This window comes from Triturus cristatus, chromosome 6 (genome assembly GCF_964204655.1).
Source record: "Triturus cristatus chromosome 6, aTriCri1.1, whole genome shotgun sequence".
NCBI lineage: Eukaryota > Metazoa > Chordata > Amphibia > Caudata > Salamandridae > Triturus > Triturus cristatus.
In genome coordinates, this window is record NC_140589.1 from 977,635,802 (window position 1) to 977,650,132 (window position 14,331).

Sequence of the window (14,331 nt, forward strand, 5' to 3'; positions counted from 1 at the left end):
GCAAGGACCTACGAAGCCCTGTGTGTCCTCTCCGTGAAGCCGGCAGCGCGACGCGCTGAAGGAATTGCCCCCGAGCTGCCCCTCCTGCTTCTACCCTTTGGTGCATGTCCGGAAGCCTAGACGTGCCCCACGAAGTATCGCCATCCTCTGACCTCCAGGGACAGCAACGCGACGTGGGACACCCCTCAACGACTTCTGGAGCCGCCAGGACCTTTTGCCCAACAAGAATTCCAAGGTACTGTGTGCAGCGCGCGTTGGTACGACCTGACCGTTGCTTGGTTCGGGCCGTACTGACGCTTGAGACCCGCTACGCTGCTCACGCGTAAAGCGTGCGCTTTAGCAACCTTCGGAGCGACTGTTCGAAGCGATCCGGAAAGGTACGAATCGTCCCCCATTGAAAGTATAGTACATTGCTCACACGAGAAGCGTGAGGTTTGGGAAGAGGGTACGGTCTGTACGGTTCACGTCCCGAGTACGCATGCTCATGCAAGAAGCGTGAGAAACGGCAAGAGACGTCCAGAACTTAGTACGAAGCGTACCGAAGGTGCTACGAAGCGCACAGAACCCCAAAGAAGCTTGTTTTGAATAGGAAAGTGCCATTTTAAGAACTGTGGACTGCCTAAAAGCATTTAAAGTAACTGGAACCTTATTTAAGTGAAAGAACTGTATTTTGACATCCTGCTTGAAGAAATCTTTTATATAAAGAACTTTATTTTGATATAAATACAGCCTTGTGTCTTTGTGTGGTGGGGTGGTGATTATTGTGTGAGATATCTTGAACGCTTAACCTAATGCCCTCTGGAAATCTAGCCTGACTGCTCGCATCACGTTACCTAGAGGGTGAGCAGGGGTTATTTTTAAAGAGATAATCCTACGCCCTGACTTAGAGGAAAGGGTCCCTGCTTGTTGCAAGTGCATACCTGCGCCAACCAGAGACCCCGGATTCTAACATGTGTTTTCTGTTCAGGTCTGCCAGGTTTTTCCTGGAGGTCCCATTTAGGTGGAAAAAGTACATCATGGGATGGATAGTCTAAGGCACTTTCATCAATTGCTCAAAGTCTTTCAGACTGTTGGTATGAGGTTTCCACTGGTGGAGCCAGTGGTGACGCCACTAGTGGAAATTTAGCGGTCTGCCCAAATCTATATAGAACAGTGATGACTGACAGCTCGGTGTATAGGGTATCCCACCACGTTTATCGGTCAAACTCTAATTGAGGCCCTAAGCATTTCTCCCTATGTTGCTTTGATGTCTGACTAACTCAAAGGCTCATCTTGCAGAAGTACACATGGAATATAATAAACAACATAAACAATTCAGAACCAGTTAGGAGCTAGGTGGCCATATTTATCATAATTTTATGTAGCGCAGCAAGCCATCTTGCTGCCCTGTGCTGTGTGATAGTGAAAGGGCAGGAAAGCACCTTATTTGAAACGATATGGCACAATTTCGTCCTTTTCCCAGTGCTGGCACATAATGTGCTGCCTATCGCCAATGCAGGCCCTCTTGCACCATGGGGCAAGGGTACCTGGGGTCTAGTAGGACTGTTTTTGTGCAGGAAGGGGCACCTGAAATAAAATAGACATGAATCCTCAAAATATGTCCATTCTAAGCAGGAATCAAGTCTGTGCAGGTAGAAGAGTTCCCTGCGGGTAAATAGAATCCCTGAGTCCAGTTTCCCAGTTGCAATATCTGTGGAGTGGTGAAAAAACCTTATTTTGGTGTGCAACCACATTTTCTATTTTGTTTTGGTCATAATTTCTTCCATGTGTTAATGGTTTGTTTGGAACAGTCAAACCATGGGGTTTACAGCCCAAAACCTTTACAAGTCAGATTTTGTCTCCTACCTCTGGGCCCAGACACATTGGCCTTGTTAAGCCAGGGTGAAACAGCTTAAATGAAATGTCAGCGACATTGGTAGTTCACAGGAGAATAGCCTGACATCGATAGGCCACTGCAGCATTGCTGTGAGCGTATACTATTCTTACCCTGACCAAGACCCCCAACTTGAACCCCTGATATTTTCTACTGGCTTTTCAGTGATAACTTCCCTTCTGTCTGATGCAGCGATGGCCCCTGAAAGTCAGTGTGGTGGGGACAGATGGGAGGGATTTTGATGCACGATGATGTGGAAAAATTAAATAAATAATGCATTTTCCCTTGTCGTCATCTGTCGAAATCCCCCCCACACGGCCCCACTGCTCTTACCTGCACGGGCCACAGCTGGTATGTTGTCATTTTAGGAAACACCATTGAGCTCTGTGGCGAGTCCATGTAGCACCAGCGATACCTGCCAGTTCCTAAACAAGCCATTGTTACACCTTTGTGAGTGCTCTGCAATTTAATGGAGCTGCCCCTTCCGGAGCATTAGCTTAACAAATTTTGTATTTGATTTTGGCTTTCAGTGATTGTGGGAAAAGCCCAAGGGTATTTAGTAGCCGTCCTAAGCAAGTAAGCAGCAGAATCACTGGAATACATCAATTTGGGATAGGAAAAATAATCCACTGTATTTATGTCTCCAGACACAGTCAGTAGGTTGTTGACACCTAAGTGTTTGTCATTTCGCATGACAGTGTAGATGTGTAGGACTCTTTATGTGTTAAAGGCAGTTGTGGTGTATTTTTTATGTCTGAAACTGATTTTCAAATTTCATTTTGTTGTTCTTTTTGTGGCTATTTGGTAAACCTACGGAAATGCTGATCAAATGTGTGGTGCATTGTATTGTTTTGCAGAATTTGTATACCACTGTACATCCTTTGGAAGGAGGGTAAGTGCTATCAGTTGAACCAGATTGTCCTGTTGAGTGTATGGTTGGAAGGCTACTGGAGGCAGTATGTCTGTTACAGGGTTGCTGTGTAAGGTTCAAAGTTATGCTTCAATCATGGTGAGCTCCATGTTGCTGCTAATAAGCTTGAGCTTTTGCGAAGGGTTTGAGGACAAACACATTCACATGCAACTACTTTACAAATTATGATGCATAAAATGGTAGGTATTCTGAACAGCAGTGTTTTCTTTGTGGTAAGTTAATGTTAATAGTTGGAACAAAATCATAGGGATCAGTCAGGAATTAAAAAATTATCTGTAACTTGTTCATTTCATGGTTGGGCATGAAGAACATGTCCGTGTGTCAAGCAGGGTGTAAGCTGCGCCAATTGTGTAATCACTAGTGTAAAGTGTATCCACAGTTGTTACAATATTGAATCAGCAAAGAACCAGAGGTAGCAGAAGTAGTGTCATGCAGCTTTTGAGACAGTCCTATGTTCCACATGCCTTACACAGTAAATTCAGAATGGAATAAACCATAATTGGGAAGTTTTGGAAGAATACCAGTGTGCCATAGGTAGAGAAATCAGCACAACACAAATGGAAGTTATTGGACTTGGCCCTTTCTGCAGGGTCAGCCCCAAACGTTTTGCCTTCACCCTCCAGTTTTCTGAACCTGTTTTTGTGAGTTTTTAGGATTTTGTGCACTTCACCACTGCTAACCAGTGCTAAAGTGCTACTGTTTCACTCCTTTAAACATGGTGAAATTGGCTTACACCTAGGTGGCACATTTAATTTACATGTAAGCCCCTTGTAAAGTGGCATTACATGTATTGGGCTGTAATTGAAATGCTATTAGTGGGCCTGCACCCTTAATTGAGCCCCCCACTTAAATAACATTTTAAAGTTTCCTGTGTGTGCACTTTTAAACTGCCAATATAGACCTCATGCCAGTCCCAAATCTCCCTTTTTAATACTCATGTCACCCTTAGTGTAGGCTCTACACATCCCCAAGGGCAAGATGCGTTGTATTTAAAAAGTTGGATCTGTACTTTTAGGTCTTACATGACTGGTAGTGAAAAACTCTTAAATTCATTTTTCACTACTGCAAGGCCCGCCTCTTCCACAGAATAACAACAGATTAACTTATTACATTGAACAACTTTCAATTTGAAACAGTTAGGAATGTTGAGTTTGCTGTCTACAGAATTATAATTTAAAGTCCTCTTTTATGTTAAAGTCAGATTTAAAGTAAAAATACTGAAAATTAAATTTTAAGGAAGTTGGCATTTTCGTTTCAGAACCAGTTGATATCTGCAGCCTGTATACTGGGTACATGACTAGGTATAGCTAGCAGTTGATCCTTGTGTATTGCTTCAAGACAGTGAAACAAAGGGCAGTAGGTCTTGGCTGAATGGACCATCTCTGACTTGATGAGGTGGAGGAGCTGTCACCTACAACACTTTCACATCACAAAGGCTCTGGCTAGGCACCCCCACAGAGAGTTTGACACCAGTCTTTTGCGACCCCAGACAAGTTTGGACTAGGGCTGGGAGATAGGAAATAACAAACACATCTGGGGGTGGAAACTTCCAGAACCTTCTCCTGCTTCAAAGTGGGCACCAGGTATAAATATTGGACCAGCAGACCAAACTCTTCAGTATACCTCCGGACCTGTTGAAGACTCAAAAGGACTTCTGTGCTGCTCTGCAAGAAGGACTGCTACTCTGTTACCCTGCAGCTCTTCTGCCTGAGTGGAGGGATTAGACTTGCATCTTGAACCCATGACCACCAGAGTGACTCCAAGTGCTAATTGGCTGGCTTCCTTTTTTATTATTTTTCTTGCTTTGCTTGCGCAATGTAATACAATATGGATGCTACACAGTTTAAGGAATAAAAGCTATTTATAAACAGCCCTTTCCCCCAATTTTTCAATCCTTTTTCTACAGATTGTAATTTACTGTTTTCCGGTCTTTGGCAACTACCACGCCTGAAACACTTGAACCCATTTGTGGATTATATATTGGATTGCCAGCTACACTTCCGTCTGGTTCTCTTTTTTGCTCTACCATGAGCATACAATCAATGTATTAGGTATGTGGAGTACCACCATTTTCGTAGTGTTTGAGTCTTTGGTGATTCTAGATTTGAATCCACTATAGCTGTTTGTTAGCTTATGATTTTTATTGTTTTTTATTGATTCTGTGATGTTTAGGAGTCATCTCTTATTGCCCTTCTTGATAAAATGTGCTATTGGATTCGCCTTTTCTCATACATTATACTGGTAAGCCAGCTTCTCCAGCTCTAGCATGACCGCACATTTATTTTCACTAGGGCAGTTTGTAATCTCACGCCTAGTAGTCCTTGAAGTTTTAGTTTAAAGAATCTTTTAAGCTTTGTCTAGGGAGCACGGTAGAATCATATTAATACTCCGCTCACGCCGTTATGAGCACTAATTTCGGGGTTTTCCCCCACTATCCTTTTCACTCTCCTTCTCTTTATTCCCCTCACTTCGTGCACTCTTTGCCCTTTCGGTCTCTGCCTTTGGACATATCCTTTCTTTTTTCGATTTTCTGATATTATGAAAACAAGTGCCTTTTTGGTCACATATCTCTGTTTTTAAAGTGTTTTTATGTTCTATGCTATTACAGCCCTGAAGAAGCCCATGTTTGGGCGAAACACGTTGGCTGTTTACACCTTGTGAAGCACAACAGAGAATAAAAGACATCCCAAAATTCATTTATTTGTAATTGTCCATGCTTTACATATTTATATGTGTTCAAATGTTTACTTTTCATACATTGCCTCTCATCCAACCAAATTAAGTCTAGCTATTTACTGTGATCTACAAGCAGCAGATCACTTGAGGTGGGCAATAGGATACACCTTAGTGACTAGTTTGGTGGTGCAGTCACCTACGACCCAGCTGCTTTCTATCCTTTCTCTTTATGCTAATTGGCTGGCGTCCTGATCAGAGCCTCAGGAATAGAAAAGGCTCCAACCACCTTGAAACTCAGCACCTGGACTCAGCCTGCTTTGTGTCTTGCCCCCAAGTGGTGACACTCCAGTTATGGGCCCTTGGAAGTGAGCCTGAAGGTGCCCTGGTAACCCAGCTGTGGCCATGTGGGTACAACCGACACAGTGCGGTGCATCTCCTTGCAGCTCTGATTCAAAACAGCTACTACATGACGCATCCCTGACACAGAACTTTGCATTGCAGCCCACAGCCTCCTCAGAACCGCCTCTGTGAGTCACATTCTCAATGCAGGCCTCCACATTGCAAGCCCCTCCTCAATGGCATCCTCAATGATGACGCAGGACACTGCATCTCAGCCTCACAACTTCTTCAGAACCACCTGTGTGAGGTGCATATTGAATGCAGGACTTCGCATTGCAAGCCCCTCGACGACGTCATCACCAACAATAATATAGGACTTCACATTGCAGCACTGCAGCTCTTCAGAGCCGCAGCTGCGTGACAACCTACTCAACGTGGGATCTTGCAATGCTCTGCAACCACAATTTAAGGTATTTTGTTCAGCAGGCCAGACCTGGTCCCTGTATCTGACCCATGCTCGATGAAGGTCAGACTAAATTTGTGACTTTGTTTCAGTCTAGCGCAAAAAGATAACCGCAGTTGAACCTTTGTCCTTTTAGGCACTATTTTCCCTTAAATCATAAAATTGCCTAACTCTGTTCCTACTGATTGGATCTTTGGTGTCAACTCTATTACATTTTACTCTACGTTTCTAAATTGGTGTGGGATCTTTCTTGTATTGTGTTTTCACTTTATTACTGTTTGAATTGTTGCATAAATCCTTTACAAATTACCTCTAAGTTAAGCCTGACTGCTTTGTGCCTAGCTACCGGAGTGTTGAGCAGAGTTTAATTTGGAGTTTGCTTGTGTTTACACCTGACAGAGATTATGGTTCCAGCTTGAGTAGGGTCTAGCCCCCCCTTCAAAAATAACCAAATATCCAACAAAAGTGAAGAAATAGTATGCAGGCTCTATTAGATAGTATTTGTACAATATACACTGTGATTGCACTTCAATGTGATAGTTTGCTGGTGTTGCCAGAAATACTCCATACCATGCATAAGAAGTGTTTGAAGGCCAGGCTTTGCAGAGCAGTTGCAAATTTGAAATTGGGATATATTTTGGTAAAAATATTACCAGGGTGTTAATTGTGAGGTTATTCTCTTTATTTTTCTGTACGATTTCTGCTCCGGGGCTATTTAAGTGTGTTTATTCAGCACTCTGTTCTGCACTCTGCCTGAACACTGTGTGTATTCAACACCATTAAAAAGAAACTTCCACCATTAACTGTGGTGATATTCATTCCTGTGGCCTGAACAATGCTGCATCTGTTCCTCCTATCCATGTCCTCATATCTGTCCAGTCCAGGCTGCACTGGACAGAAGTGAGAATATGTGGGTCTAGAGACATTATTGTAAAGTCGAGGTTTTATGAGTGAAGATTTAGCTAGAGGTGTGCCTCCGATGGCAGTAGCTAAGGGACACCACAATGTTTGTAGCACACCATGCATGTGGTCATGTAATACATCCTAGGATTCTTTTTAGTCCACACATTTGGTTGGGTGATTGACAAACATCCTAATGTAGTGGCATCCTTCTGTGTTTTGTGGTAGCTTGGGACACTGCTACAGTGACAGCTGCCCACTGGCCACAATCCAGAGTAGTTGTGGTATAGTCCATGGACTAGGTTGTGCTTTGTATGCGTTAATGGCTATATTTTGAGCCTGAGGCAGACCTAAAATAGATCCCCTTTCTTCAGTAGCTGGACTTAGTTCAAATATATTCCATGCTACAGCTAATTATTACACGTGAGTGCCCCAGTCACTCACCACATAGAGTAGTATGCCCAAATATATGCCCATTGAATTTCCTATACTCTTTGGTCGTTGGGTTGAATCATGATCCATGTTTTCCAGGTGTAGATTAAATCATCATTTTGGAGAAATGGCTTTTTTGAGTGTTTGCATAAGGAAGCTGAGAGACTGTTAGAATACCACCAGGTCAAATTCAAAGAACGTCATGACAAATCTGTATGGCAGGGCTTTTACCACTGGCATACAGAAAACTGTTTGCCTGTCCAAGTTGTTAGTGAGTTTGAGAAAGATGAGTAAATCATATACCATGGAGCAGGAAAGTATAACACAAATTTCCCTGAGAGGATTGATAGCCAAAAATCGTGAGAACTACTAATATTTTTAACTTCTTCTGAAACAATATTTAGTATGGTTGCTAATAGGGATAGGTGGTAAACTCCACTCCCCCGGCAGAGTTCATGGAGTTCTGCCCACTCTGTGCTCCGTGGAGCATGGAGTTATGCAAAAACTCGCCCAACTGCCACATGACGGAGTTTTTCTCTCACATGGCTCGCAAATGTTAAGTTGTAGAGCGAGAAAAAGTGAGTGCTAGACCACCTCTCGGCAAGATTTCCCCATGCGGGTGGTCGCGGCAGGTTGCAACAGCTCGTGTTGAAATAGTTGCTGGTCTCATTGCAAAAGCTGCTACTCAAGTAGAAAATGTGCTTGAGTGACAGAAAATAGCAGCGCCCTCTGGCTCCCTGTGTGGTGCTGTTCATCCCAGTGCTAAAAGTCAACACGAGCAGTGTGACAGACTGAAATTCCACAGCTCGCGGAACTCCACAAAATCACGCTAATTTTTTAGATAACTCTGCGGAATTCCATGCGTTTTCCCCCAAAATAGTGAATAACTCACAGGTTTGGGAATTCTGGGTCCAGCTTGTTGTGTTTTTCACCCTTCCATTGGAAATAACAGAAATTCACACATATTTATCATCCACTTAGAGCAGGTGGCAAATGTGTATTGTTGGTGACAGGAAAGCAGAGGTGTTGCAACTGCACCTGGGGAGTGTTTTTGTTTTTGCTCACACCATACTGCAGTTTGTTAACTGGCAAGAGCTGGGAGCAGCAAAAGCCTATAACCCGTACAACTCATCCCAAGGCTCCAGGACCCATCTCTTCAGGACTCAGAGTTATCAGGTCTGGAGTTTGTGGACCTATTCATTTCTGGTCTGAGTAGGATCCTCAAAAAGATTGTCTTGTTGAGCCATTATTACAGATTTTATGTCTATTGAAATGTTTCACTGTTAATTTGGACCTTTTGTGTCTATCTATGTTTCAGAAAAACCAAACATAAAACCTCAACTGTAATCCCAGTTGGTAAGTTAATATTTATCTTGACAAATTTCACCTATTGCTTTTTTATCCCTGAATAATTATAAGATGTATACATTATTTTGTATCCATAAGTAATTATGTAATATCTAAAATATGATATAATTTGAAATGTATTGAATTGAACTGAACTTTAATCAATGCAATCCTACATTTTTTCACTGGATAGCACTGATGCCTTTGAGATGTCAGCACTTAATGTATGCTACTTAAAAAACATAAAATTAATTCATTTGCACAGGCACTGATATACTAAACTGCAATCAGAAAACATGCTGCACATTGCTGAAAAGCCGACCTTTAAATTTACATTTGAAAGAATGCTGGGCATTTAATTTTGAAAATTATACTACTTATTCAATGATATTCACAGATGAGTTGCTCTTTAAATGTGTTATTTTAGCAAATATACACTTTATTTAAGGTTGTAGAAAAAAAACCATTCAATTCCTATTTTTTTCTAGCCATATGTAACAAACTTTAAACAAAAATCAAGACTGCTTAGTTCAATACTCAGTAAAGCATTAATATTCTCTATAATTTGTAAGTGAGGAAAATAATATGTTGAGGGTAAACGAGAGACAATGTGTTATCAGATTGGCCAGTGTTTCCTTATATAATGGATATATTATGTCTCCTCAAAATGAATTAATTATGCAAAATCTAAAATATTATATAATTTTAAATGTATTGAATTGAACTGAACTTTAATCAATGTAATCCTAAATGTTTTTACTGGATAGCACTGATGACTTTGAGATGGTCAGCACTTAATATATGCTACTGAATATGAATTCATTTACATAAGCACTAATATACTAAACTGCAATCAGAAAAAATGCTGCACATTGCTGAAAAGCTGACCTTTAAATTTACATTTGAAAGAATGCCAGGCATTTAGTTTTGAAAATTATACTACTTATTCAATGATATTCACACATAAGTTGCTCTTTAAATGCGTTATTTTAGCAAATATACAATTTCTTAACCTTTAAAGTTTTAGAAAAAAAAAATCAATTCAATTCCTATTTTTTTCTAGCCATATGTAACAAACTTTTAAAAAAATCAAGACTGCTTAGTTCAATACTCAGTAAAGCATTCATATTCTCTATACTTTTTAAGTGAGGACAATAAAATGTTGAGGGTAAAACAGAGACAATGGGTTATCAGATTGGCCAGTGTTTCCTTATATAATGGATATATTATGTCTGCTCGAAATGAAGTTTGGGATTACAGAGCATTAAACCTCGGGAGTACTGAATAAATACAAAACAGTGTTTATTCTCACAGACTCATGCCATAGATTGCAATCGTTCTCTTAACGATTGGTTTAATGAACAATGTAAGCAGTTTACAGCTTCTAATGTCAAGGTAAGGAATTCAGACAATATCACAATCACTTGATGTTTCCCGATGCGTAAAGGTAAAAGGTAAAAAATGAATCATAAACAATCACTGTGCCAAAGAGACAGTCATGTGTCTATACCACAACATTTTCCTAAACTCCCTTCAAATATTAATTTATCTTGACAATATAGCAGCACTATGGTCTTGGTGACCCAGGGCTATTTGTCCTTTGTGAAACTATATTGAAAAAATAGCCAGACTGATGAACACATTTCTATTTTCTTTTGTAATTACACATTTGACAAATCCATGTTAGTCATTCTGGTTGGTATCAACTTGCCTCTCGGCCTGGATCAGGAGAGAGTTTTATTCATTAGAAGTAGTTTGACTTCTTTTTTGAAGGAGGTGGTGGAGGGGTTAATTCTTATTTCTTAGGGCAGGGCATTCCATATACTTGGTGCTAGGCCAGAGAAGGTGCGTGTGTAGGTTTTCTTTTTCCAAAATATTTGTGGTTTCAATAGGAGGGTGTTGGTGCTTCTCAGAGTTCTACTATTGCCTGATCATTCAAGTTTATTGGCTAGATACTTTGGTGTATTGAGGTGCAGGGCTTTGTGTGTCATGCTTACAATTTTTTGCTGTGCTCTTGCCTCATAAGAGAGCAATTTCAGTTCCTTTAGATCCATGGTGATGTGGTTGTTCTTTCTGGAGCTAGTGACGAGTCTTGCAGCCGCGTTGAGTGAGGCTCTTAAAGGAGCCAGACTGGATCTCATCAAGCCACATACAGTGGTATTCCCATAGTCTATTATGGGTAGAACTAGAGATTGAATGGCTGTTTTTAAGTTGTTGTCTTTGAGAAAGGGTTATAGTTTTCTGAGAATGCTCATATGAAAGTTGGCTCCTCTGGTGGCTGTGCTGATGTGTTCCCTCATGTTGAGATTATTGTCCAGTATTATTCCCAGTGATCTTGTGGAATCGATAATGTGAGGTTTGCATTTGAGGGCTGTTAGGTGTTTCATCCAGTTTACTATGTCACCTTGTCCTTGTGTTGGGGAGATTAGGAGAAAGTCAGTTTTGAGCGCATTGAGTTTGGGGTGGTTTTTTGTTAGCCGTATGTAGTTTTTTTGTAAAGTTGTGTTGAGTAGGCGTATGTCATCCGGCGATGATATTTTTAGGCATAGTTGGGTGTCATCTGCGTACATGTGGTAGTGGATATTGAAGAGTTTCAGAATTTCGGTTAAGGGTTCCATGAATGGGTTGAAGAGGGTAGGAGATAAGGAGGAACCTTGAGGGACTCCCAGGGTGACCGGCGTGGCCAAGAATAGCGATTGGTTAATCTTGATTCTTTGAGTTCGGTTGTCTAAGAAGGAGGCAAACCACTTCAGGACAGCTCCTGATAAACCCATTCTGTGTTCAAGTAGGTCCAGGTGACTGATATGTTTGACCGTATTGAAGCCTAATGATGGGCCTAGGAGGATTAGGAGGCAGGATTCGTTTTGATCTAGCATTCTGAGTGCGTCATCGACGATGTGGGTCATGGCCGTTTCTGTGCTGTGATTCTGCCTGAAGCCTGATTGGAACTGGTCAATGAGGTGGAATTGGGCTATATGGTTGCATAGTTGGGAGTGGACACACTTCTCCAGTAGTTTTGCTAGTGTAGTAATAGTGGATATTTGACTGTAGTTATTAGGAATTGTGTGGTCAGCAGTGGGTTTTTTAAGAATAAGGGGTACCTGTCCTTCTTTTAAGCAGCTTCGAATGGTTCCTTGCGATAGAGATGCATTCACAATCTTTATCCAGATGGGTATAAGAGCAGTTTTGATCTCGCTGAAGATGATGGCTGGAAGCGGATCGCAGAAGAGGTTTGACGGTTTGAGTGTTGTTATTAACTTGAGTATGTCATTTTTTTTTTTTTAAAGTGTTCCAGGATGCATTGTTTTTGAGGGTAAGATCATGCTGCATACGTGTTTGTGCCGATTGTGGTCCGCTGGGGCGACAATGAGAGTTGTTCATTTGTTGTAAGGAGTTCTTTTTCGATCATTTTGGATTTTTCTAAGAAGTGGTCGGCAAAAGTGTTGCAGTTGGGTTGAGGGTTGGGGCCTACAGAGGAGTCGGTGTGATGTTGAGCGGATTGAAGTTTAAGAATTTCGAATAGTTTTCTTGGTCGATTTCTATCATTGTTTAGTTGATCTTTGAAGAAATTAGCTTTTGAGATTCTGATGTGTTTGTTGTAATTCCTCCTCCTTGATCATAGTTGTTTAAGGTGCTCTAGGGACGGTGCGGCTTTCCAGGTCCTTTCCGCTAATCTTAGGTTCCGGCATCGATCATTAGGCTCCCATTGAACCAAGGTTTGGAGTCTTTAGAGGTGGGACTTTTTAGTTGAAGGGGTACCACTGTGTCGAGAATGTTAGTCATCGAGTTGTTGTAGTGGGTTGTGAGTTCATGTACATCTGTGAGGTCCGCTGGTGGTGATAGAAAATTGTTGGTGAGAGATGTTAGATCATTGCGGTTAATGTTGCGAGTATTTATTTTCCATTGTTTGGGTTTCTTAAGTTTGACTTTATGTGTCTTCGTTGGTTCAGTGATGAGGAAGGAGATGCTGTGGTGGTCCGTCCAGTCACAAGGGATGATCGATTTAGGTATGATGGAGTTTGGCCTGGCAATGACCAGATCCAGTGTTGCGCCCAGGATGTGCGTTGGGCTATCGCAGAATTGGACAAGTTTGAGGTCAGTTAGGAAGGTTTTTAGGCTGTTAACTGTGGGGTCGTTATGGTCCTTCCAGTGAAGATTGAAGTCAGCGAAGAAGATTTGGGGGCAGTGTTGCCCCATGTTGGAAGAGATGATTTCCATGATTTGTTCGGTGAATGCAAGATTGTTGCCCGGAGGGTGGTAGACCAAGTGTAATTTACATAAGAGACTGTTGTTGCTCGCAATGTTTATGTCTAGGTATTCGCAAGTGTCAAGGTCGATAGATTGTGAATGAGTCACCACTAGGTTGATGCGTTGTTGGATACAGGCTATGCCGCTATAGCTTTTCTCTTTATATAGTGTTTAATTTGAGAGTCACTGCCTGTGTCCCATTCTGTCCCTCATTTCTGATTTATCTCTAACTCTCTTCTTCATTTGTGTCAGCTGTCCACCCTTTCTGACTTATCCCCTTCTTTTCTACCTTTGTTTACCATTTTTAGGCCTGTCTATAGACACTGTGCTAATATGATCTAGATTGAGAAGAGACGGCCCAGAATATTATTGTCAGAATATTGACTTAAGGAGGCGGGGGTGGTTTGGGGCCAGTGGAAGATGGCTGTCTTATCTCAGTTCTCTGGCGGTCTCTGAGGGACAATTACCTTCATGTGGCACCCTGCTTCTCATGCTTTCCAAACGTAAGGGCACTCATGTTTGAAGCCTTCCTGAACATTCCGGCAAACGGCCCTCCATGCAAACCAACACTGTTGGTAGTAGTAGTAGTAGTAGTTTATGTAGGCATGTGCTCTGACAGGAGAAGTCATGCCAGCCAATTTGAATTTACCTTTCCTGACGGGCTCTTGAGGTAATTCTTACTGCGCTTTTAGAAAGCATATTTTGCCTGTAATTCTTTCTCATGCTATGATAATTTGGAAATAAGAAGCTATTTTTTTACATTTAAATACCCATTTCTGTCAATGCCTCTTAACTGGTTTCACCTCCGTTTATATATCTTTCAAATATTGCTGTGCTAATGTCGTTATGCTGACATTTTTCCATATTTCTCAGTCTCACCCACAAGGCATCTTTGGCCTTTCTTTCTCATTATTGTAATTTCTGGGAATTACTGAATATGTTAAAACTATACTTGCCTGCTGGTCACTGGAGAAAACAAGAGTCTTAAAGCAATGCACTCATTCAAGTGTTCTATTTACAGGTAATCTTCATTCTCTGTCCCTAACTCTTCTTTATCTTCAGAGACTACAACGAAGGATTAAACTCTTGCATTTCAATATTTGTATCCATCTCCTTCAATAA